The 26,474-nt window shown below is 46.1% G+C and overlaps 1 protein-coding gene across 5 annotated transcripts in view; it reads right to left on the bottom strand.

Annotated features, from left to right (window-relative positions):
- The window catches only part of LPIN1 (lipin 1), a 311,768-nt gene that overhangs the window by 155,295 nt on the left and 129,999 nt on the right, over positions 1–26,474 (bottom strand). Inside the window, exon 1 of one of the 5 annotated variants that reach the window (XM_069235954.1) lies at positions 22,162–22,294. The exons of 1 other annotated variant lie outside the window; for it this stretch is intronic. The gene's annotated coding sequence lies outside the window, so the exon portion shown is untranslated. Of the gene's footprint in view, positions 1–15,503; positions 15,707–22,161; positions 22,295–26,474 lie in introns of those variants that run through there. 3 more of the 5 variants (XM_069235951.1, XM_069235952.1, XM_069235950.1) reach the window with 3 other exon arrangements.

The following is a 26,474-nucleotide window of genomic DNA, read 5'->3' as shown; positions in this document are numbered from 1 at the left end:
GTTGCAGATATACATTCTAAGAACGAAATTCTTTAAAGAGACCAGCTCACTGTTTGTGTCCCATGGAGTGGTTAACAGAGGGAAGAAAGTTGTTACAGAAACATTACGTAGATGGGTCAAGCAGGCCTTATCCCGAGCTTCCATTTCGACAGGTTCTGAAATCCCATGTGCGATTCAGAGGCATTACACTATAGCAGTGGCTACCGCATGGGCTGAAGAAGCTGGGGTATCTCTGCAAGAAAGTTGTGGAGCAGCTACATAGTCCACTCCAAATACTTTTATTTCCCATTATCTTTTGAATTTAGGTTGTTGGTGGCTCTACTAATTTTGCTTTTGATGTTTGTGGGAGGATTTTCCTTAGGGATGACTGACGTATCTTAGGAGAAGTGCTTTTGATTGTGCCATACCTGATGTGGGCACAGTCGAGTTTGAGCGGTTTGCACTGCTCATACAGTGTGCAATGGAATGTAGGAGGCTGGCCTAGTGTGTAGTGGGTACCTATGGTACTTACACCTTATACCAGGTCCAGTTACCACTTATTAGTGTAGTGTAGGCAGAGTCTAGAAGCCAGGCTCTCTAGAGGTAGCTGTGGATGAGCAGCCAAGGCTTATCTGGGAGACATACAAAGCTCAGCAATACCACTGTAGTCACACTTAGTACTCACACACATGAAAGAAATACTCAGTGTTACATAAATAAAGGTACTTTATTTTGGTGACACGAACACCAAAAATACTATAGAGACTATATGCCCTTAGGAGGGAAGTAACACACAAATTATATACACTAGTATGCAAAAATAGCAATAAAAGCAGTTAGAAAACAGTGCAATTAGTGAAAAATCACAATAGTTAGAAATGGGCCTGGGGGAGCACAAACCATTTACTAAGAAAGTGGAATGCAAATGTCGGTCCCCCACCTAGGTATGTGTAGTGTGTAGAGGGGAGCTAGGAGTATTAGGAACACCCAAAGGTAAGTACCACAACCCACCCCAGCGACCAGGAAAGCAGGAGTAAATCACAGTAAGTTTCCCAGAACACAGATAGCGAAGAAAATAAGAACTATGCAAAACCCAGAAGAGACTGCATGACACCAACAGTGGATTCCTGGACAAGAAGACCTGTGGAAGAAGAGGACCAAGTCCAAGAAGCACAGAAGAGTCCATAAAGAACATGAGGCCCTGCTAAACGGGATGAAGGTGCAAAAGGAGAACCACCGGTTGAGAAAAGTCAGTACTGCACCCAAGAAGACGAAGTCAGGTTCCTGGAGGGAGCAAGTGATGTCCCATGCTGGATGGAGGATTGCAGTTGAGTTTGCCTCGTTTAAGTCTGCTAACAAGCCTTGGCACACGCACAGCTCACGCATAGCGGAAAATGGCGCTGTCGGGGACCAGGAAGGACCAGGTGGACTCTACCCAGAAAGAGGAGTCAGAGGGGGCCCTCAGCAACTCAGAGAGCCCACAGAAGACCAGGCAGCGAACACAGGAGTACCACAGGACGGGGACAAGAAAGTTGCAGAAGAGGCCCAGGCAGCACTACAACAAAGGCTCCCATGTCGCTGGAGAACCACTGAGGAAGCTGTGAGTCACAGGATAGAGTGCTGGGGGCCGGAGCTACAAGATGCACGAAGGACTTGGAGGAAGGATGCCAACAAGCCTTGGCAGCTGCAAAAGACACGGTGCACGGGGGTACTGTCTTGCGTGGGGAGGCAAGGTTTTACCTCCACCAAAATGGGACAGCTGGAACAGAGGACTGTCGGGGCCACTTCAGTCCACCACCCGTGATGCAGGATCCACGCAGCTCAGCATGAGGGGGGATCCACGCAGCCGGTCGTCGTCGCAGTTGGTGCCTGCAGAAGCAGGGGAGTGACTCCTTTACTCCAAGGGAGATTCCTTCTTACTTCTGATGCAGATTGAAGACGGGCTGTGCTCAGAGGAGGAAACTGTTGCAGCTGCTGGCAGGAGCTGGAGATACAATGATGCAGGAGGTGTCTTGCTTCTTTGTTGCAGATTGTAGGTTCATGGAGGGTCCAGATGCAGTTTCTTCAGTGGGAAGTCGAAGTGGAGGATGCAGAGGATTCCTGCTAGTGTCTTGCAATCCGAATCTGAGGAACCACCCAAAGGAGAGATCCTAAATAGCCCTGAAAAGGGGATTGGTCACACCTAACCAGGTAAGCACCTATCAGGGGGGACTCTGACGTCACCTGCTGGCACTGGCCACTCAGATGCTCCCAGAGTTCCCTGCTAACCTTGAATCCAAGATGCCAAAACCCAGGACCCTCTGGAGGAGCTCTGAGCACCACCGCTGGGGTGGTGGTGGACAAGGGAGTGGTCACTCCCCTTTCCTTTGTCCAGTTTCGCACCAGAGCAAGGACTGGGGGTCTCTGAACCTGTGTCGTGTGGTTTATGCAAGGGCAGGAAACTATTGCCAGTAGTCCAAGGAAGACTGGTTTTGCCTTTGGCTCACAAAGGGTTCCCTCTTGCTTGGAGAAGCAGTCTTTGATCCAGTCCCATCCCACCCTCTCTCCCAAACAGCACCAGTAACTACATCATTCCTAGGTACAGACCTATGTGCTGCACTGCGCTGCTGCTCTCCATAAGTGTTCATCCAGACTTGGCAAAGAAATCACATCTTCAAAATGGCGGACCCAGCTCATGAATTAACAAAGCTAGATTCTGCTATTTGATCAGATCTGTAAAGCTAATGCTTCCACTTGAGTCCATGGATGGAGGCTTGAATAAGGCGGCAGGCAGTCATCCTTGAATTTAGAGTACGCAGAACAAGACATTAAAACTGCTGTCATTTATGTCTTTTAAGTGCAGAAATAGCTGTGAAGTTTAGGTAGTAGGATGCATTCTACAAGGGGTGCCAGTTGGCAGTAAAATGCCTTACTGCCCTTGTTTCTTGAAGATGATATTCTCTTCTTCAAACTTGTGTTTACAGCTGACAGGATATTGGATCATAGATGGTTTAATTTTTTCAGTTTCCTTATGACATCTCTGTAGCACTTGCATAACTGATGCAACCACAGTAAATGGCTTCATATCAACATTGGTCACCTTGGCAATGAATGAGGAGTCACTGCGTACAGTTCACATGTTCACTTTCTTTAGGTCAAGTGCGCAAGCGCATTCCGGCCTGTTGCTATCTATCTGAGGGCTTTTAACCAAGCCCATCTCACGCCCATCACTTTCACTCATTTGTGGGCTTGGCTTTCAAAAATCCTGTGATGTCATTGGTAAATGCTTTATGTTTGTCCCGCCTTGGGGCAGTTTTGTTACCGCCTTGCAGACTGACCATGTTACATGGATAATTGCACGATATACTCCAGCGTGGGCAAACTATTTTTTCCTTTTGTCTCTCCCCTTCATGCTCCATAGCAGCCATGGTGTGAACAGAATGAACTCCAAGGTGGTATTGAAGCACTAATCACACTGTTACCTAATCAGTCATTTCTTTTGGCTCTCTCCTTTGCACTCCATAGCTAAACACTTGTAATTGATAAATGCTTTACTGAAAAAATATAAAAATACCACAGAAATCCGCAACAATGCTCTTCCAGCTCAGGAAAGCCGATACTACAATATTCACTGCACTCAGGAACCTCGATCCATAATGCTTTGCAAGCTTTCTTTTTCACAACATTTTTGCCCATAACTCAGCCTGTGGTGGTCCTAGGACAATGAGACCACCACTAAAACATTCAGCATGGCGCAATCTTTCTATTTAGGTCATCTCTGGGTCCCCACAAAATAATAACCCCTCCCACCATTCAGTGTTTTTAAGCACTCTTATGGCTAAAACTTTTGCTGTATAGCTGGGTGTAGTTTGTGTTTTAAGGGCTGTACAAAGCATTTGTTGTACACACATATGAAATAAATTAAGCTCATACTCAATAACGAACTCCAGTCCAATTGTTTTTAAATAACAAAAATATATTTGTGTTACTTTATTTCTAGAACCAAACGGATCTTGTTGCAGGTAAGTACATTAGCAAGTAAGCATCAAGCATAAGTAACAACACCACTTGGTTTAGACTAGTCAGCAAAAACGATTAAAAAGTAGCAATTTTCTATTTCAAAAGGTGACAGTGCAATTTTCAACACAGCCCTGGGGGGAAAAAAGTGTTAGTGTAGTTTTGCAGTAAGTACTCGACTTACAGTTCCAGTATACGGAGTTTAGGATGTCCCCTGGTCAGGGTCCAAGTTGACCCCAAACATAACCCACCAGCAACACTGGGCCGGCCGAATGCAGAGGTCAGAGTTGGTGTCAGATTTAAAATGGGATCCTACGGAGACTAGGGGCACTCGGAAATAGATCTTCCAGCAGGTAAGTACCTGCAACTTTGAAGGGCAGACCTGGGGGGTTTAGGTGAGCATCGGAGGGGGGGGTTTGGGGCACAGGTCAGCACCAAAAACACACCCTCAGCGACACTGCGGCAGCCAGGTTCAGGGTGCAAAAACAGCATCCGGCTCCCAATGCTTTTCAATAGGGAGACCCCGGGGGTCACAAGGATGCTGCATGCTGGGTCCAGGGGGTCGGTTCCAGAAAACCACAAGCTGGACAAGGAGGAGCGCCGCCTGCTGAACGTTGCTGGACCAGTGGTAGGATTCCCCAAGGCCAGGGGGCTACAAGGGCAGGGGTACCTTTAGGCTTCAGGAATCTTTGTCCGGTTCTCTTGTAACAGGGGGTCTTCCGGATTTAGGCTGCAGGTGTCATAGTGTTGGCCAGGAGGGCTCTAACCCAGGGTGGACACAAGATCGGAATTGCCTGGGGACCTGCTCTGGACCAGTGGGCCACCTAGACATGGGCTGTGGGCGTCGGGTGCAGAGTTGCCAGGACTATTGGATCCGGGGCAATTCTGGAGTCCTTGTTGAAGTTTCTTGTGGACAGAACCGCTGTCCTCTGGAGTTCTTGGTCCTCTGTGGGGCAGGTAGTCCTCTGGGGTTTGGAGAGGTTGCTGCTCCTGCAGGATGAGATGCCTTTTGTAGCAGGGCTTCTGAAGCTGGAGACAGGCCGGTAGGTCTGGTGCCAAGTCAGTTGGTGTCTGGAGTCTTGTCTGCTGGGGAGTTGGCTTAGCAGTCCTTTCTTCTAGTCTTGAGGTCGCCAGGAATCTGACGGGATAGGTTTAGGGGAGCCCTTAAATTCTGGATTTAGGGGCGTTACTGAAGTCAGAGGGCTACTGATGGCTACTGTCCCTGAGGGTGACTATGCCTTTCCGGTGTCCACTTCCTTTGGGGAGGGGGTACACAGACCTAACCCTATTGGTACCTGTCCTCCAAACCAAGATGGAGGATTCTGCAGGGAGGGGGTCCCTTCAGCTCTGGACACCTTAGAGGTGGTCCTCGCTGGAGTGGTCACACCTACCTGTTTTACCTAACTTTCCCGCTGTGAAGTGAAGCTTTGTCTGGAGGGCAGGCATCTCTACCAGATGAAGTGCCCTGGGGCACTGTGACAGGAGGCCTAAGCTTTTGAGGCTCACCGCCAAGTGTTACAGTTCCTGTCGGGGGGAAGTGTGAAGCACCTCCACCCAGAGCAGGCTTTGTTTCTGGCATCAGAGAGCACAAAGGCTCTCACACCAGGAGGTCAGAAACTTGTCTGTTAGTGGGAGACTGGCACAGACTGGTCACTCCTGCACTAAGGGTTGGTTAAAACACAGGTGGCATCTTTAAGATGCCTTCCTGGTGCATTTTACAATAAATCCAACAAGGGCATCAGTGTGGGTTTATTGTGCTGAGAAGTTTTATACCAAACTTCACAGTATTCAGTGAAGCCATTATGAAGCCGTGGAGTTCGTAGTGACAAACTCCTAGCCCAGGTACTCAATATGGCCATACCGCACTCACAATGTCTAAGAATGGACTTAGACACTGTAGGGGCATATTGCTCATGCAGCTATGCCCTCAACTATGATATAGTGCACCCTGCCTTTGAGATGTAAGGCCTACTAGAGGAATGACTTATCTATGCCACAGGCAGTGGTTTGTGGGCATGGCACCCTGAGAGGGATGCCATGTCGACTTTACCTTTTTTCTTCCAACCAACACACACAAGCTGCAATGGCAGTGAGCATGTGTTTGGTGAGGGGTCCCTTAGGGTGGCACAATACATGCTGCAGCCCTTCAGGACCCTCCCTAGCCACAGAGCCATTGGTACCATAGGTAGCTTTTACATGGCACTTAGCTGTGTGTCTGAGGTGTGCCAATTGTGGAAACAATGGTACAGTTTTGGGAAAGAACACTGGTGCTCAGGCCTGGTTAGCAGGATCCCAGCACACTCTCAGTCAAGTCAGCATCAATATCAGGCAAAATGTGGGGGGTAGCCATGCCAAAAGGGGCATTTTCCTACAGAAAACCATTGCAAATGTGCCCTCATCCATGCCAACCGTTGTTAAACAGCATTTGTTAAAACATAATAAAATGCATTAAAATATGACTGCCGCAGATGTGCACCTTCACAGCAGCCATCTTTTAATGTATCTGTTAATATTTTACAACCCTGTTACAAGATGGCCTCCGCATGAGTGGGGGAACATGGCAGCTAGCTAAGGAGCCTGCCGTGGGCTGCTGACCCAGTAGCTACGGTGGTCGAGAAAGCATGAGCAGTGAATGTTGAAACATCTGGAATTACCCGGTTTGCTCACCATGAGAAAGCTGTGGAGATCCTGAGGATCGCTGAATGATTCGGCAGCCAGGAAGAAAAGGCGGTGGGACCAGTATACGGAGAGCCATTTTGGGTGGAGTAGAGCCCTGGGGACGCGCGGCTCGGGGGATTTTAAGAGAGTGGCGTGCTGCAGCTTGGATACCCTTCTGGGGCGTCACTGGCAGAGGCAGCACGGAAAAAACAGGATGGGTGATAAGCGAGGAGCATATTGAACAAGGGAGAAATACGCTTCCCAAGAGAGCTCCAGGCACAATTTAATGTCTTCAAGCAGACGGATAGATGAAGGTAACAAGGGAGGACTTGTAGATGCCAGCCTCCCCCCCCGCCCGACTGTGATATTACCTCCCCAAGGAAATATCATAGGAATAAGGTAACACTGGTCCTTTACATAACAATAAGGAATGAGAGTGGAAAGGGAACTGGTTATGCTCTGAGGAATAAAAGGGAAAGGAAAGGGCCACTAATAAAAATAAACAGTCAGATTTAGCTATAACTTTGCCCGTACGTTCCGGGGGTGCGCCTCGAGGTCTAGAAAAGGAGGTGGCCCTCCCAGTGTTCAGAGTTCAACCTACTAAAAAAAGTAACAAACAAATCGAAGTGAAACGTCCCTGTAAACTTAGGGAGTAACCCTAAAATTACCTCCTCTTTGCATTCTTTTTTTAAAGTACAAGCAAGTCACGTTGGACAGAACACTTTACTTCTGCCAAACATGTCAACCTCCCCTGGCACGCTGGCTGTGGAAGGCCTGGTGCTCACACTCACGAACAAATTTCAAGCCTTGAGTCAGGTTTCCCCTGAGTAAGATAGTGAGGGGGTGCCCCGAGAACCCCAGGAGTCGGATAGTCAAAGGCTATATGTCCTCATATAGAATCATTGTTAGCGGTACTAACACTAGAAACAAAGCAGAAGTTCACAATTTCAGGAAAAAATTCAAGGGGCCTGCGAGAATTTTGAGGCTAAAATGGGCAAACTCCTGGAGAGGATGTGTCAGCTAGAAACCTCCATTGAGGGTTTAAACAAAGAGATTGACCTTAACCATAGAGAAATTCAAGCATTAAAATCAGGTGAAAAAGAGTTACTTGAGAAAATAGAGACTTTGAAAAACAACGCTAGGAGGAATAATATTAGAATACTGAATGTTCCGGAAGGTATGGAAGGAGGAGATTTGAAAGGGTTTGTGGTTGATCTGATAAAGTAGTACACCCAATCAACAGCATCAGTGGATTTGGGATCAGACATTCAGCGGGTACATCGCGACTCCTCTAAGAGAAATCTGAGCATGGAAAAACCGAGGAAGATACTGGTTACTTTTACCACTGATTATAAGAGCAGATCTTCTCAGAAGTCTTAAGAGTTAATTGCTTTAAGAAGGATGAGATAGCCTTTCAACTGAAATCCGATATCTCCAAAGCGACACAAGATAGTCAATGAGAAGTAGGTAAATTTATACAGGAGCTCAGATCACTTGGGCGGTTGACAGCTGGAAATTTCCAGCAATCCTCAGGATTACGTGGAACAATAAAATGTACAATATAAGGGAGCCTACCAAGGTTCAGAACTTAATTCAGCAAATGAAAGGGAACTAACGGTAGCTACTGAAGAGATGGAGCCCAAGGGTATTTGAGATACCCAATAAAAGAGGAGTGGAGGGTTCCCCAGGGTGGGCCAGGGGGTGGGGGATTGGGGACGAGTTATAAATGGGCAGTTTTAGGGAGAAGGTTTGTTGCATGAGGTGGGGAGCATGTGGGAAAAAAAGAAAAAAACTTTTCCTCATATGAGACAAAGCAATAAAATACTGGGGGTATAGGGTTAACGTGATAAACAAGCTGAGATTAAGGTTCCAGTCTTGAAAAGTAAACGGGCTTAGGGTGCCGGGCAGGAGGAGAAAAATCCTAGAATATTTAAAACACTCTGATTCTAATGTTGTAATACTACAGGAAACACACCAACTTCAGGGAAAGTGGACGAGATTTTTAAAAAAGTCAGGAGTGGATTAGTCAGTTTGCGTGCACAAAAAAATGATGCAATGTAAAAGGCATTGCTTTTATGTTGAAGACCTCTGCATCAGTTAGAGAAGAGAACTATGCTACAGACCCAGGTGGGAGGTGGCTGGTGGTAAACACTAAACTACATGGGGTAGGATATACTTTTGTGGGTTACTATGGGCCCAATAGTGATAACCCAACCCCTCGTCAGGAACTGAACGAGCAATTAATGGAGGCAGAGGTAGTGATTGGTGGGGACTTTAATGTATTAATGGACGCCGTATGAGATAAATCTACATCAAGCCCAGCAGTTGGTTCCCCTAAGAACTTCACAGCCATCTCCCTTGCATGATAGCTATTAATCACCACCTTAGCCATGGATTTTTTTTGTTGCATTAGTAGACCATCAGCCTCTGCCATGACCGCCACCATACGCTATGCCTCCAGCTTTGCCAGTTCCTCGTACATCCCGGACCTCCTGAGTTTGTAGTTTCCTATAGTGTGAGACAAAGCTGATGGTCTCCTCCCTGACACCAATTTTTAAACCATTCCAGACTGCATCTCTACATGCACTGCTCCTGTTAACTTCAAGAAAATTTGTTGCCCATTTCCTCATGTGGTTTATATAATTATTATTCAGAAGCAGTTTCCTATGCCCTGTTGGCTGAATGTCTCTACCTTAGATAGCTCTAAAATTAGAGGATTATGGTCGGTGAAAACTTTGGGAAGCCTCCCAATATCAACATTCCCCACAAACCCAGAGGAGCTCAGAAAGTAGTCCAGTCTAAAATATTTTTGATGAGGACATGAAAAAAAGGTATACCCCAGATCCCTTTCAAAGACTTGCCTGCTTTGACTTCAGATGTAAACACCCGCACTTCATCTTTCCAGGCGACCTTGAGCTTACCTGGGTTAATCAAAAACACCCAAGGCCCCTTTTCCTGAAAAAGCCAGATCATTTGTCTGAGCCTCCAGAGCCTTTCAACAGTTATATGGCAGAAGTCAGGTTTAACAACAAGTAACAATCGTTCACCACACGCCTGGCATCCAGCCTAGCTTTCTCAAATATGGCTTGTCTGAGCAGATAGTTTCCTATACAGACCAAGACTGCCTTGGGATTACCCACATCGTGGCCTGACCACCTCATCATTAATGGAATTCTATGGGCCCTTTGGATTTCCTGACCCCAGTTCCAGCTTTCCAGTTCTAGAAAAGCATGAAGCAAGTCAATCAAGAACAATCTTGCATTGTTTCCCTCTTTGCTTTACTCCACCCCTAGGACCTACAAGTTATTTTGGTGTTGCTGATTTCCGTGCTCTTCCAGCTTCCACTGGATATCAATCAACTGTTTTTGATTTGTTAGAAAGGCCCTTCTCCACGCTACAGTTCTTAAATTGTGCATACCACGCAATTTTGTTTCCTTGATTATGCTGTTGTACTTTCAACCCATGGCCTGATTCCGAACCAATGGTTCCTTGATGGCCCCTTTTGTCGTAAGGGTTGGTACTCAACAGGGATGCGCCCTATCCCCTCTACTTTTCATTATCGCAATGGATCCCCTAGTGCGGCACCTCGAGGAAAAACATATGCATTGCAGTTTGCAATTTAACTTTGGGACGCTTCTTCTCTCCTTATTTGCCGATGATATCCAGCTATTTGAACAACACCCTCAGGCAACTTTTCACCTATTCTTTGTGAGATAACCCGCTATGGGTTGTTTCCGGCCTCCATTTCAACTGGTCTAAATGCAACCTGTTCCCTCTTACCAATGCTACTGCCCCTTTTCAGAGTGAATTCCCCTTGAACTTGTGCGTGGGCCCCGTTCAATACTTTGATATACTGCTCCACCGAGATAAAGAACAAATTGTCAGAGCTAACTATGGCCCAGCTGTCAAAAAAATGACCGCCAAAAGAGGCTATTGGATTCCCCTCCTGCTTTCTATGGCTGGCCGCATTGCCATTATAAAAATTGTTTCTGTTTCCTGTACCTGTCATTCAACATCCTGATCCCACTAACTAATTATTTTCTTGCTATGCTGCGGAGCCTTCTCCTGAAACTCATATGGGCTGTTAGGAGACATTCTGTTGGCTGGAACATGTTGGTGCTGCCATATGAGTGGGGCAGGTTTGGCGTTCCCCACCTACAATTATATTACCTGGCAGCACAATGACAATTGGCTCACCAGTGGTTTCATGCCGATGCCAGAATCCCCTATGCAGAGCCTGAAACTGACTTGGTCGCCCCGACCACCCATTGCATCACTTCTCCCCACTGGTCTTCCACTAGACTCCACAGACATTCAGCCTTTATCCACCACTTGCTGGGCATGAAGGAAGCTTCTAAGGCTCCTGGGGGTGACTTCCTTTATTCCAGATTGCTGCGCTTAGCATCTAACCCCTGGTTGCCCATCACAACACACTTTCACTCAACACGCACTACACTCTTTTGGTGAGCTTTTCCCTGAGGGACATGTGATGGATATATCTGATGAGGGCAAAAAGAACAAGTGATGGACGGAATGCTGAACAATGTCAAACATTCACAGCCAGGCTAGCTTGAATCCAGTGGCGCAGCGAGCATGGGACCCACGTCTGGGCATACCCCTGCCACTTAGGGCGCATAAAGCAACATCACAAAACAAAATAAAATGATGGACGGAGTGTTGAAACCTCAGTGATTTTATAGACACAACATTAACTAGGCTCAATCCTGGGCTCACCTAAAAAAAATTCCGAAGAGCCAGCTGCCTTTGGGCCACCCCCTCCAACCATAGCCTCCCTCACACACCCCTCTGTACATGAACGCACCACAATACCTGACTCCTGCTGCTGAGCCTCACCAATCGGCTCATTAACAAGAAGCCTTGAGGAGTGACTGACCTCTACTGCTGCCACAGACTGTGCAGGGGTCTGGCCCGCAAAGCACTCCACCAATGTACCTGGTTTTCTACTACAGCCAATCTGCTCCCCCTGCTCCACTTGGTCTACTCGCACCACCTGCCCTGCCTCCACTGCAGGCACCACACTTACTTCATTGGATTTTGCATCGGATTTTATTGCAGGTACTACATATGCTGCATCAGGTTTGGCTTCCACCTGCTGACTAGATGCTGACTAGACTTCCCCGCTGATTTATAGATGATCTCCACAGTAGCTGCCCTGGCCGCATGGGAGATGGGAGGAGCGGCCAATTCTTCTTTTCCCATCTGGCTGAACAACTTTCCCCCAGACGGGAGGGGGGGTGGGGTTGACAGCCACTTTGTCTTCCCACTCAATTACCTACATTTTTTGCAGCTCCACCGACCACAAGAGCAACCGAGTTTGTGACCACCCTGCATTTCAGGCCTACACACAGAATCTTCGGTCCCATGACCTTCCACTCTCTCCAGTAGCAACATTGCATGCTGGCAAATCCATCAAGCTGTTGAAACTTCCTTCCTGCAGAGGCGCAATCATGCTTCCTCTCATTCAGGATGCCCCATTTAGCCACAGCACACCAAACTCCAGTGGCAGCCCCAGGGAGCATAGTTAAACACACTGTGGCAACGGATGATGAAGAGGAGCGTTCCACCATCTCGCACGGCTGCCATCTTGCTTCTCCCACCAGAAAGTACTCTGAGTTAAATCTACTCTAATGGGCTGATCCAGTACGTAATTGACAAAGTCTCAAGCCAATGGTCAAATAAAGCTATTGGTTGAAAGGAGAAAACCCAAAGCTCACTCACTGTATATTGTTAGCTATAAGTCTGTTTGACAGATGCATTGCCAAAACCCAGACCTAGTGATGCCAACCTCCTCCCACCTCCATAGATTCTAGTCAGAGGCTAAAACATTCCTGATAGGAAGCCAACAGCACCACTTATTTATTTACCCATATAGTTTTATCAGTAAAACTGTACATCTGTGCAACGTTAATGCTCATTTCAATGGATAATATGCTGTCTATAAATGATAATGCGCTACTATAGCTATAGTGGGCTATTGAAGCCATTAAAGGCCCTCTCCAGGTCCTTTAATAAGGGAGCAGAACTTCAATGCTGCTATAGCCCAGCTACAGAGGGCTATAAGGTTATTAGACCATTCTGCCACTAGAGAGCAGAATGTTCTAATAAATAAAACAAACGCCTCACGAGCCTGAGGAGATTGGAATCCCCTCAGGCTCGTGAGGCCTTTATTCACAACAACAGCTGTGAAGGAAACACAGGACTGTTGGAGCCCCTGGCTTCTACTGGCCATTAGAAGCCCAGAGCACTCCGTTGATTTCAATGGAGTTTCCAACATTCCAACGTTTTAATACACAATGATTTAGTTACATTAAAAAAATCACCCCTCTTCTTGTCCAATAAGATAGGTGGGCGCGAACATCTGTTGTTCTAAAAAGTGGGTTATGGTTGGGTTATAAATAACACCATGGACAACTCAAGCTTCGCACTCGCCAATCCTGCTGTCACACAAAAACCTCGTAGTGAAAAACAACCCGGTATCTGTCTATAATTCATAGTTGTGTTGCACTGCGCTGCTCAGTTATAGAATGTGCCCTGTGGTACCATTCACTATGACATTGCTAACGCGGGATTTTCAAAACATCCAAAACAGTGCTGGAATAACTGAACACGAACTAGAATTAAATGGACGTGCAAAAAGCAGAATTCGAGTCAATATGCCAAAAATACTGCACGTGTTTTTCTCGTAGACTGCAAATGAGGACATCACGTGCCCTAGCTTCTGATTTTATGCGTGACTTATCATCATTACAAGAAATAAGGGCACACAAGAAATGAGGTCACACAATGAGGTCACCTGAGATGTTCACATATAAACTCAGAGGTACCGGCTCCTTCCCAAGATGAGCAACATGGCGTACGAAGCCGGAAAAAAACATAATGGGGTGACTCTCGAGCAACCGGAAGCGACACAACTGTAGCAATACCTGTGAATCATTAAACCTCAGGGAACACTGATAAACTCACGTGCAGTGCCAATAAAGCATAATTGCATTTTGTTCAACTGCCAGATCCACACATCCTTGCTCACTGCAACGAGGTAGAATACATGACGCAGAACGTTACCCGCCAGTCTGGCAGACTGAGCCTCATTCCCGTCACGCGTGAATGCGAGACTAGCACGCAGCTGAGTGACCAAGGGACGAGGGCACGAATTTGCTGACATCTTTGTAAATTAACCCCTTGTGGATCTGTGCAAATCAGTGCTGTGCCCATCTAACACGCGGCTCGTTTACAAACACAGATCAATGAGCTGATGCTTAAAGACATAAAGAAACGTGATAGGGATACACAAATAAATAGAGGTGGGCGAGCCACTGGAAGCTCGAGCCTGGCTCTGGCTAAGCTCGAGGTCCTGTTGAATCCTTGAGCCCATAACGAGCCGAGCTTTCCTGTGGATTTTGCATGCTTACCTCTCACAGCCCATGATATGGGTTTGTGACCACAGCTGCTGACCTGATCACTTAGAGTCCCGCTGTGGGCTCAACTTCTATGTTTCTGGGCAAATCACGTAATAACCCCCGCCTATAAACAATGAATGTGACCTTGTGTGATGTAACTAAGGTTCATGTAAAACGCTCCAATCCCTTCGTATCGAGCTCCCACTATATAAAAAAACTGTAAAACAATGCACAAAGAGGTAAAAATAAAGTCTTAGTATAAGGAAAGGCAATTAAATACCCATTTCCTGGCTGATTTCTACAAAGTAAAACCAGAAAACCTGGATAAATTGCATCTTCCCCGCTTAAATTGTGTGATGTTAGGCAAATAGTTCATTTTACCAAAACTCATTTTTTTCTCGATTGTGGCGCATAATAATAGCCCTTTCTACTGTATGAGATTGGAATACTCGTTGTACAAAAAAACTCTTGGTCATTTAATAGACTGTAATGTTGCTCTAAAATAACCCGCGTCACTGTACCTTGCTTACATGACAATTACCTTGCCTGTTAGTGCATTCATGGTTCATGTAAAAACAACTATCACTTTTAAAGTACTTCTAGGTGCGATGCTTTAATGTGATTTATTAATGTCAAAGCTTCACGTTAAGGCTGGACATTTTCTTGAATTTTGAAGCAGCTTTATCATATTTAATGTGATGTGTGTATGGTGATTTACATGGCAAACATTTCGGCTCGGCTCGTGCATGGGCTCTATGATCTGAGCCAGACCCTCGGCTCTCCCTGAAAATCTGTTGGCTCGCCCACCTCTACAAACAATACATTCATTACAAAATCACTGTTGACAATAAACGTAGAGGCGCGCAAAAAAAAAAAAAACATGCTGCCGACTTCCTGGTATATGTCGAATATATATATATCGAGGCAAGTGGGCCGCATATTGCAGTTGATGTTACTGTTAGCCAATTTATGTTATCTGTACTCAATTCACCAAGCACATAAGGATGGAAAGTGGAGTCGCCCTTGACAGAAGTCGAATCCTTGATATTTAAGCCTTCACCCCACTGATGCCACCGCTCTTTATAACCCCTGCCTCTCCAGAGCCCAATCATAACAAAGGCTGCGTACATCGGTAGTTCGGGGCGACTGCTTGCCCTTTCTCTGGAGTAGACGATACATCACACCTGCGCTGGTATCCCGTGATTGAATTTGTATGCCCTTGAAAGGCACAATCTGTCGCATGACTCCAGCCTTACATGCTAAACAGCCCTCGGGCGGTTCGGGGGGATTTATCATCTAGTTCCTTAAAGCGACAATTCCCACACAAGGCGCTCGGGCCCGGCAGAAAACGGCCATCATTTTCAAGTTTCGGCATCATCTGATCCAGTGAGTGTGCACTGAAGCCCTGTGTGAAAGCCAATAAGCCATTCACGGCTGTCTACCAGTACTTACAAGAGTGACGGTTTTTAACGACAAAACGCCTCGCGATCCGCGGCTAGACGTGGCAAGTCAGTGAGACGCGGAGTAGGAATCAGCATCCCCAAGCATCCCCAAGCCGCAGCATCCCCCGGGATCCAGCCCGCTGGTCCTCTCACTCCTACATGCTGAGCCACGGGTGCAGGAGTCACACATAAGCGAAAACACGCACGGGCACTAGCCTCCGCGAGCCCTGCCTCTGCCAGCCAATCAAACCCTGGCAAGGGACAGCGCGGCGTCCCCGAAGCCTGCCATTGGACAGCTCGTATTCTGCCTCCGCCACCTCCCCCGGTATTACTCTAGGGAAAAGAGTCGGGGAAATACAGCCAGGGTCCTAACGCCGTTGGTCATCAGTATCAACAAACCTTACTCAATATCCACCCCGGTGTTGTGGTAACTTCTGTGCGACCAGCTCTTGCTGCATGCAGGACGTGCTTGTCAGCTAATGGCGCTGTTGCTGCTGCAAAGCGTAACAGTATCCTTTGTGGGTTATGGCTCTTTTTTTTTAATTTAAGGGCAGTTTTCTGCTAAAATTGACAAATACTTGAGGAAGCTCTGCTGGAGATTCTAGTTGGCCACTTACAGATTTTTAGGACACCTGGCTAATTGCTGGCACGCAATTCTGTCACCATCGTCAAACTATATCTTTATGTCTAGTGATAAACACTGATGTCTACTGGTGTTATTTAACCAGTAAAACTGCCATTGTTTAGTCGGGACACCAAGTCTCACACTTGAAATGAAACCAGCACATACCAATTGTACATAGTTAAATCGAAGCGTGTAGGTGTTTAACAGACAAGATAGTTAAGAAAACAACACTGCCTTGATCCTGAAGAAAGCCATATATGTTCTGTTGTGTAGTACAGCAGATCCCTAAAAATATAGCTTCTCCTGCAACAATACCAATACAGGAGGGAGCTAACATGAAAGGAGAGAAAGGGCTGTAATTGTAAAGTAGTCCCTACTGCAGTTCAAAGCAAGCACTCAAGTTGAGACAGAATGATACACCCAGACAGCCAATAGTATTAGGAGGCAGGGGTTAAATCTACTCTCTTGGCCTGACCCAATAGGTAACTGACAAACAAAACCAGTGGTTAAACAAAGAGGACACAAAGCCCAGTGCATATTGTTAGCAAAAAGTCTATATGACAGCTACTTTGCCAAAACTCAGACCTAATGATGCCATCTTCCTGCCACCTCCAAAACATCTAGTCGGACACTAAAACATTCCTGATAGGCAGCCAGTAGCACCCGTTATTTATTTACTCATATAATTCTGTGACCATTTCAGAGCATTTCAAACAGAAATTAGTTAATTCTATGATGAAACATATTGCGATAGTGCAGTTTGGGTGGTGAATGTAAATAATTAAGAGGGCTATTAAACGGGGGGTAAATGAGACTCTGAAATCTCAACAAAGAGACGAGGTACATGCAGAGCTGCAGTTTCTGGGAGTAGTTAAGTGTTCTAGAAGGAACAGCAACAGGCTATCTTGTGGGAACATATGAGGGAGCGTTGATAGCATTGGTTGGTTTGTAACATTCATGGTTGCGAAAAGTACCTTGAAACGTCGTCTTCAATGCTTGTAGGAAGAAAATGATTCTGAGCTCAGCCAAGAGGGAGTTTCACTGTCAAGGGAGAATTAAATCTCGTAATAAAAGCGGGAAGGAACATACAGAAACTTAGTCACAACTAGGTCATGGAGTTTGTCAGGCTGCAGTAGTCAAGTCGGAGAGTAGCGAAAGATGGTGCCAGTGAGAAATGGTAGGGTAAGCAATGGACTGCCGTAAACAATGAGGCGAGACGCTTAAATTGAGCTCACTGGTTGATTTATAGACAACTTGCTCATTTAAAATGCATTTCCCAAAAGCAGGAAGGCATACTTATTTAAATGTGGACTCATCAACATAGCATTTCAACAGACACAGGTCTACACCCGAATCACATTACAAAATTAGATGATTTAAATGCAATGCCACATAATCAGATGATTTAGATGCAATGCTAGGACGATTTGTCTATATACATTTATAAGTGAACATTTAATTCTGCTCATAATTGAAATGCCTCTCTCTAACTGGGGACCGTAAGCTGGAACTAGCAACAAGGTGCAGATTGGTGACTTTATGCCCTAAAATGACAAAATGGCCTATCTGGTGTACGTCAAGGGAAAGCTTGCTCACTAAGGTCGTGGTTGAGAAAACTGACAAAATCCACCTTTAAATTTATATCTATGGGTTTGGCCTTCCTCATGTGTCTACCGGTGCTTCACTAGTAATCTTCTCAGACAACATGCTTAAAACTTGTCCAAATAGGCAATCGCAGAAAATGATTGCTGGAAGCCAACAATGACATAGACAATAGAATCCTGCATGCATTTTGGGGCAACTTTATTAATTCAGTAGAGGATTCACCTGATTGGTTCTCCCTTTGTTGAGGAAGCACTACGGGCTGTATTACAGCATGGGAGAAATGGCTGCTGTACCTGCAAATGAAATGGCATGCACACAGCAGGCCTGTTCATCGTATTAACAAAAAAATGTGTGGTAGTTGGCACAGAGACACACAGAGCAGCGAGTGAACGCAGCCCTCAGTGCCTGCTCTGACCCTTGAGGGGAGCCAGAAGTCCCTAGTCAGCATGGGTGCAGGCTCTGACTGCACCTCCATGGTGGAGGCCTTCAAGACTCTCCCGCCAGACTCTGTGTGAAACCTGGGCATGTAACAGTGCAGCCAGAACTCACCACATTGTACTGACAGTTTCTGCACATGTGCAACTCTGGTTATCCCTTGGGAAGGGAGCCAGGGGTACAGGCAGGCAATGGTGGGAGTGAAGTTCCTGGTGGTGCAGTCTCATGTACGCTTTCAGGCACTCTTACAAATCAAGTATGGAGGGAGTGTGGAGGAGAACGTGTGATGGAACAAAATGGTGGTTCCCTCCCAGACCATCTCTTTAACTCAGAGCATCCTACCCTGTGCACATGCTTCATTAATACGATCATAAACACACTGAATCATTTGCACTGCTCATGTAAGGATTTCCAGCGCTATACGCAAAATAGCATTGTGCCTGTTGAACTTCTCCACATACACTGATAAAAAGGCATACTTTCAAGCATGCTGCTGTAATTTGGGACCACTCATCTTCTGGAAGCACCTGCCCTTCTGGAGGAGAGAGCACTCAAAATGAAATATAAGTCCACCACTGCAGGAGTGAATGTGCACTTCAGAAGGGGCATTGTGATGACTCTTCCCATAATAATTATGCGCCACTTCATAATAAACACCCTGTAGGGTAGTTGTTTAGACAGTGCATTTGATTAGCCCTGACCCCCTTATAAGGGGCCAATGGTATACCACTTGTAACATGTAGTAATAGCATCATATCCCATGCTTGCACTTACGTCACATCTATCGTCTACTGAGAGGGCCCGGGTCATACAAGTAATTTACAGTTTTGACTAAGTTTACATTTTTGAGTAAGTCTACTACTTTCAGTATTCCCAAACTGCACTTTTGTAGTAATTTAAACATTTGTATAAGTCCAGCTCTACACATGGACAACCACTGGTACCCTTAGGAAACAATGTTAAATTAAATTAAGCAAAAATATATTTTTAGTCTTAAAAATACACATTACCATTATAGGCCCTTGCACTGAAGAGGGCTGCTTTGTGAGTATGCGCTCATCATGAAAGAGTAAAATGCCAGTCAGCTAAGTCAATTGCTGAAGCGGGATGACCTACTGTCCTATGCAGCCTGATGGAAGAAAAATGTGAATGACACAATACAGACAAATGGATGAAGTGGGCTGTCCCGAAAGTCCCTATATGTAAGTATATTATGTATAATGTTAGTAAAAAATGGCTAACACTATACCTAAGACTGTGTCTGGATGTGCATGTTTTAAAAAGGGGTGCATGATATCAAAATGGAAGGTGGCAACATACACTGTAATGGTGGTGCTCAGAAAACTAATTGGTGGAAAATTACACAGAATAGGACCTTGGTTATACACAAATGTCAATAGCGTAAACAATGAACCATCAGTTCCTGTTTGGCTGAACACAGTAGCCTCAGCAGCCAATCGGGATCTTCACATGGGAGGAAGGGCTCACTGTGGTCGCCTCTGTAATCACTGGACATCTTAATTAAGAGGAAGTTGTGCTTGATCGCTGTTTGTACATACTATGCAGGGATGATGTTGCCTAGAGGCAGATGAGAAGACATTTGAGGGAGTCTATAATAGGAAGGAGACAGACTGAAATATAGAGGGAGCACAGGGGGAATTATCGGTGATATGACATTGTTGGTATTAAACCATTTAGAGGTGAAGGCGAACAGGGTATGAGTGGTGAAAGGCGGTCTGAATTGAGTACTCAGGGGCTATGAACAAGTCTGCTTGAATAGGGTGAACAGAGTGCAGCCGGCTAACCTATGTAGTTTATTCAGTTGTTTTAAGAGATAGTGTTCCATGCCAGTCTGGAAAACAGCCTTGTCCCGGCAACAAAAATTTAAAACCTGCCCCACGTTGAACTGTGCAAGTGGGCAAAACTAGCCAGCCTGACACTCTTCTGTAGGTAGTCTTCGGTCTATATTGGTCATATTGCATCACATATTTCTTTCAGATTATATAGGCTAAGGACTTTCAGGACTGCTCCATGACAGACCACCAGCCCCAAAAGCATTTCCCAAGATGGCAGCCTACCAGGAAACACCAGCATGCCCAAATGTCCCACCCAGCCCAAGTACTGTGGGAGACTGATTAGGCGGCTGCTACAAAAGTTCGGTTTCAAAAACTTTCTTAGCTCTTGTCTGTGTGTTGAGGCTGAAGAGTGGGGAGGTTGTTCCAGAAATAGATACCTCAGTGTAGATATCCTATTCCCATCAAGAGAAACAGGCAGAGTGTTGTTCACAATTAGTAGTTCGGTTTATCTGATACAAAAGCCTAACTGGTCTTATCACTTACGGGGGTAACACAGGACGATCACATATGAGTACACACTAGACACAAGTTAGGGACAGAGGGAGCTGTCAGGGCCTCCGGCATAGGCTTTCGCTTCTCTTCACTCAGGAGACCACAAGATGGATGGACAGTTTCCTGCGTGCGCTGTGATGTACCAGCAGGTGTCCCATTCCACCACCCTACATAACCAAGCTGCACGTATCATTTATTACATCTTATTTAGTCCTGATACTCACTGCCCTACACTGACACAGTTCTGGGTAGAGTATGTGGATCGGCAACCAGCTAGTTGAGTTGGGTATGGTGTTGCCTCTAGAAATATGTGTGGGTTTTTTGGTTGAGTTCGTGACAAGAATTCATTTATTGAGAACGATTGTTCCCGGTGCAAGTTTGATTGTGAAATCGTATGATCTGCTTTTAGTTCAATAGAAACCTCACCTTTATTGGAGCCTCCCCTTCTCCACCAAGGTGTTAAGGAGTATTGTATGTTTGTTTTCTATACATGCCTTCCCCACTCGTTCGCGAGACAACAACTCTGTAATCATTGACACCTCCCTATAGTTCCACAACTTCAAAGCTAATATCTTTGTGATCTTGAGCACAGACCATTCGGTGCACATGACTGACTCCTCCCTTTTCCATGTTAAGAGTGGCGGCAAACATTACAATAAATGGTGGCAGGAACCCACACGGAGACTCTGCATCCAAAATGTGCGGACATCATTTGATTTTAGACATTAATTCGACACCTCCTATTTCTCCACTCATCAAAGAAACAGATAGAAAAACGAACACAACAAAACAAGCCCCGCCATTTTTGTAGTATTTGGAAACTACAAATGTATTGTTTTAGTAGAAAATTCAGTTGACCAATTATAAATGGGTTCACTGACATATGGAATTATTTATTGTAACAAGAAGCTGAATCCATTTGTATCTTGAACATTGTAATTGGTGCCTAATGGTATTTGTCGACTTCATTTAGCATATGTTTTGCCATTAAACATTTCTATTATTTTGAACAGGACTAATATCACAATATAAAAAAAAACTGCATGCGGGACCTGCACTGCTATGAACTATGTGTCAACTTATCAATTGAGAAACTAACCCCATAGGGTATATTCGAGCAATGCTACATTTCCTGGTATGCCCCCACCTGTCAGGCTATTTTGCATTACATCTTTACACTATGTTGCCTTTCTGTCGTATGTTATACCGCACTGATAAGGCTCTTTATATCAAAAAATGATCTCCAGCGCAAAACAGAAAAGATTATCCCATTATGCATTAGGAGGAAAGTAAACAAGGCCAGCTTGCACATCGCCCATAGTACATATCGACTGGAGTTTTTGTTTCAATGATTCTATGTTACTAAGTATAACTGGCTACGTGTGCTTTCCATGAGCTTGTAACAATCGCATGCATATTTATCCACATACCGCTTTTCCATGAGCTTGTAACAATCGCATGCATATTTATCCACATACCGCACACGTTGGTACTTTTAGTGTCTACGTGCAGACCACAGGTACCCCGAAACAGAGGATGAATTAAACATTCCCAGGATTGGGTTACCTGGCCCCCTAAGAGGCAATTCAGATTTGTTGAATTACAGAGGCAATAAATAAGACAAAAATCCATTGATACGATAGACAGGTACTCACGTATGTAACGCTCGCCCGTACAGGTACACACCACCAGCACACGGAATTCTGTCAATTCAAGTCAAACACAGCCAGCCTTAATCAAGACGCGCTGGAGAACAATCTGTACAGAAGCAGCAGCAAGGGGTGGATCTAAGGGATCTGTTGAAAACTGTTGATGGCAACTTCAGATTGCAGCGGAAGGGATGTCCTTAAAAAGTGCCAGCGGCCGCTCGTCGGAGATACCCCTGCAGAACCCCATGCTGTCATACAACGAGATGTGCCTTTCGATAGGCGAGGAAGCGGCTCTTAGTGTTGTGACATGCCGGGGAGGAGGAGACCTGAGGTGATACGTCCATCCAATCAGGAGGCCGCGTCAGGTCAACCCAGCCATCAGCTGCTTCTAGAGGAAAACCCAAGACTGCGTTACTCAGAACTTACTCAGAAAATGTGAATGAGGTGGTGCTGTCACATTGTTTATTCTGTCCCTTTTTATTTCTTCATTTGTTATTGGGCCTCTTTGTTTGGTAGACCGGGCGTTTTGTACAAGGTAGAGTGTGGTCAAAGTGAACACGCTTCCAGTTTGTTAAATGTGTAACACAGTAGCGTATCGAAACTTAAAGCACCCCCCTGCAAAGTACCTGTAGGGGAGCCCCTCCCCCTGCACCCAGTAAGCGGCCTGCCGCCCGTGCACAGTGTACTGTGCTGGTAGGCCCCCCTGGAGTTCGGCCCCATCCACGCACCGCGGGGGCCTTTGTTAAGCCCCTTGTGTATCAGGAGTGGGTGCTGGTATTAAGCGATTTGGAACCCGTTTTCCCCCTCATTTCATGTTTCTAAACGCGACACAGGCCTTGGGGGCTTACCGGAATGTCCATCTTGCTTGCCTCCTTTTCACCACACCAGTACATATAGCAGTGACCAGTGACAGTGATGCCAAACAAGGAAGGCTGCCCCATACCCATACCATCGTGACAAAAACTAGATTTTCAATGACAAATGTAATTTGATCACAAAAAACATGTTTGCTGAAGGCAAGTGCAAGACTGTGTCCAAAAATATATGGTTCCAAGCAATTTACACATTTAAAGAACACGCAGTTTTTAACTGCGCATCCCAGACAGCGTCTATTAGATGTACTTTCTGATTTTAATACCGTTCGCTCATAAATTTACTCGAGCGACAGACAGGATGCGGATGTTCCGATTGTTCAGTAGTGCTATCTGAATTTTCTGACAGAGGTAATGCATTTTTCATTCAGTCGTTTCTCTGTTAGGTAGAGTTGTGTGTTACGAAGAGCAGTGACGTTAGAAGCAGGATGTCGGACACAGACATTATGTAGCATAAACCGTGGCCTGGTACGGCTGCAGAGGCCAATAAAAGAACATTTTGCATGTAGTTTGTGAGCTGTGAGTCAGTGATGTTCTACTGCATGCGACCCTCCGGGTCGACCAGTATTCAATCAAGCAGGATTTGTAAAGCGTGACTAATCACCCTCAAGGCTATCCAGGCACTTGTAGGTCTGAGCGGGTCATTGGAATAGCCAGGTCTTGAGGGCTCTACAGAATTCCGGATGAGATGTGATGGTCTGGCGATGCTTGGAGAGGCTGTTACAGATTTTTGCTGCTATGTGAGGGAAGGAGCGTCCTCCATTTCTGCTTCAGTGGATGCGTGGGGTGTCGGCAAGTGATAGGGAGGTGAAGCATAGTCTTCTTTACAGTTTGCTGGAAATTCAGCCAGTGGTTAATACAGACTGGCCTTTGGTTGTGTAAAGGATTGTGAGCATGGGTCAGCAGCTTGAATACGCACCTTTTCTGCACAGGGAGCCAGTGGAGTTGCCTGAGGTGGGGTGTGATATGGGATCATTGGGAAAGGATGAGGATGAGTCTGTCTGCTGCGCTCTATATGGTCTGAAGTCTTTGTAGGAGTTGCAATGCAATTCCTACAAAGAGGGCTTTGCTGTAGTCTACTTGACTGGTGATGAGGGCCTGTGTCACAGTGTGTCTCATGTGCGGGTGTAGCCACTTGAAGATCTTATTTAGCATGTGCAGATTGAAGAAGCAGGTAGAAGAGACAGTGTTCATCCGTGATTCCATGGTGAGTCTGTTGTCAAGAATGATCAGAGTGTCTGGCATGCTCGAAGGGAGTGGATGAGGGTCCTAGAAGGCCACCAGGAGTAGTTCCATGTGTTGCTGCTCTTGCCGAAGATCAGAACTTGAGTTTTGTCTGTCGTTAGCTGCAGGCAGTTTTCTTTCATCCATTAAGCGACACTTGCCATGCGTCTGTGAAAGTTGTTGGTGGTGGTGGGGTTGTCGATGAGCAAGAGGATGAGTTTGGTGTCATTTGCGTAGGAGATTATGTTGAGGAAGTAGGATCTGATGATGTTGGCTAGCAGGGCTATATGTGTGTTAATAAGCATGGGGCTGAGGGATGATCCTTGAGGGACCCCGCAGGTGATGTCTTTTGATTCGGATGTGAAAGGAGATAGGTGAATCCTCTGGGTTCGTCTGTTAAGGAAGGAGCTGATCCATCTGAGTCCGCCCCTCTGGATGCCGATGTGGTGGATTCTTTTGCTCAGCATGTGGTGGGTTACCATATCGAGGGCTGCCGATAGATCGGTGAGGATCAGTGCCGCTGTTTCTCCTCGGTCGAGGAGGGTATGGATGTCATCCATAGCTGCGATCAGGGCGGTCTTGGTGCTGTGACTGTTATGGAAGCCAGATTGGGAGGCACTGAGTAGCTGGTTCTGCTCCAGGTATGTTATGAGTTGCTTCTTGATGATTTTTGTTCAAGTACTTTAGCTGGGGAAGGGAGCAGTGAGATTGGATGGTAGACTTTGAGTACGCTGGGGTCTGCAGTGGATGTTTTAAGTAGTGGTTTTACTTTGGCATGTTTCCAAGCGTCGGGAAAGGTTGCGGTGGTGATGTGACTCTGTTGATGAAGTCCGTAGGTGTAGGTTGGGGTTCGAAGTTCCTGTATATGGTTGTAATCTTATTGTGAAAGAAATTGGCCAGGTTGTCAATTAGCTCCTGTGATGGTGTGATGTTGTTTTCACTAGCCATTCGGTTGGAGACTTCCTTAAAGATGTTCAGGAGTTCTTTGGTGGTTTTGCTGCTGGTTTCGATACACGTGGCAAATGCCACCTTCTTTGTTGCTCTCAGCAGACGGTGCTGGAGGTTGAGGGAGGTCTTGAAAACCACCCTGTCCGAGGTGTCTTTGCTGGCATTCTACTTCTTCTCCAGCTGATTGCTGTCTTGTTTAGCTGTTCTGAGTTTCGGGGGGGTGGGTACCAGCTGGCCTTTTTGGAGGCTTTTCTCTGAATGCTGCTTTTGACGGGGACAATGCTGTCAGCGCAGTTGGTGATCTAGGTGTTGAAGTTCTTTACTCCCTGGCGGTAGCAGGGCTGGAGGTGTTGAGGGCGTCAATCCAGTTAGACTCTGAAACTTTGCTCCACACCCTGTGGGGTGCGCTGGATGTCTTTGGGGTATCAGTGTGAGGGCAAGAGATGTTGACGTGGATGACGGAGTGGTCAATCCATGTGAGTTCAGTGACGTGGCTGTATGTGACACGACTGCTGGAGTTACAGATGGAGTCCAGCATGTGTCCTGCGGTGTGCATAGTGTCATGGATTGTGAGAAGGTAGCCTCTTTCTAGCCTTGTTACCCCCACTTTTGGCCTGTTTGTGAGTGTATGTCAGGGTGTTTGTCACTGTTTTCACTGTCTCACTGGGATCCTGATAGCCAGGCCTCAGTGCTCATAGTGAAAACACTATGTTTTCAGTATGGTTGTTATGTGTCACTGGGATCCTGCTGGTCAGGACCCCAGTGCTTATAGGTTTGTGGCCTACATGTATGTGTCACTGGGACCCTGTCACACAGGGCCCCAGTGCTCATAGGTGTGCATGTATATGTTCCCTGTGTGGTGCCTAACTGTCTCACTGAGGCTCTGCTAACCAGAACCTCAGTGGTTATGCTCTCTCATTACTTCCAAATTGTCACTAACAGGCTAGTGACCATTTTTTCCAATTTACATTGGCTTACTGGAACACCCTTATAATTCCCTAGTATATGGTACTGAGGTACCCAGGGTATTGGGGTTCCAGGAGATCCCTATGGGCTGCAGCATTTCTTTTGCCACCCATAGGGAGCTCTGACAATTCTTACACAGGCCTGCCACTGCAGCCTGAGTGAAATAACGTCCACGTTATTTCACAGCCATTTTACACTGCACTTAAGTAACTTATAAGTCACCTATATGTCTAACCTTTACCTGGTAAAGGTTAGGTGCAAAGTTACTTAGTGTGAGGGCACCCTGGCACTAGCCAAGGTGCCCCCACA

Source organism: Pleurodeles waltl, chromosome 5 (assembly GCF_031143425.1).
Source record: "Pleurodeles waltl isolate 20211129_DDA chromosome 5, aPleWal1.hap1.20221129, whole genome shotgun sequence".
NCBI lineage: Eukaryota > Metazoa > Chordata > Amphibia > Caudata > Salamandridae > Pleurodeles > Pleurodeles waltl.
This window is presented reverse-complemented; position numbering and strand designations above follow the sequence as displayed.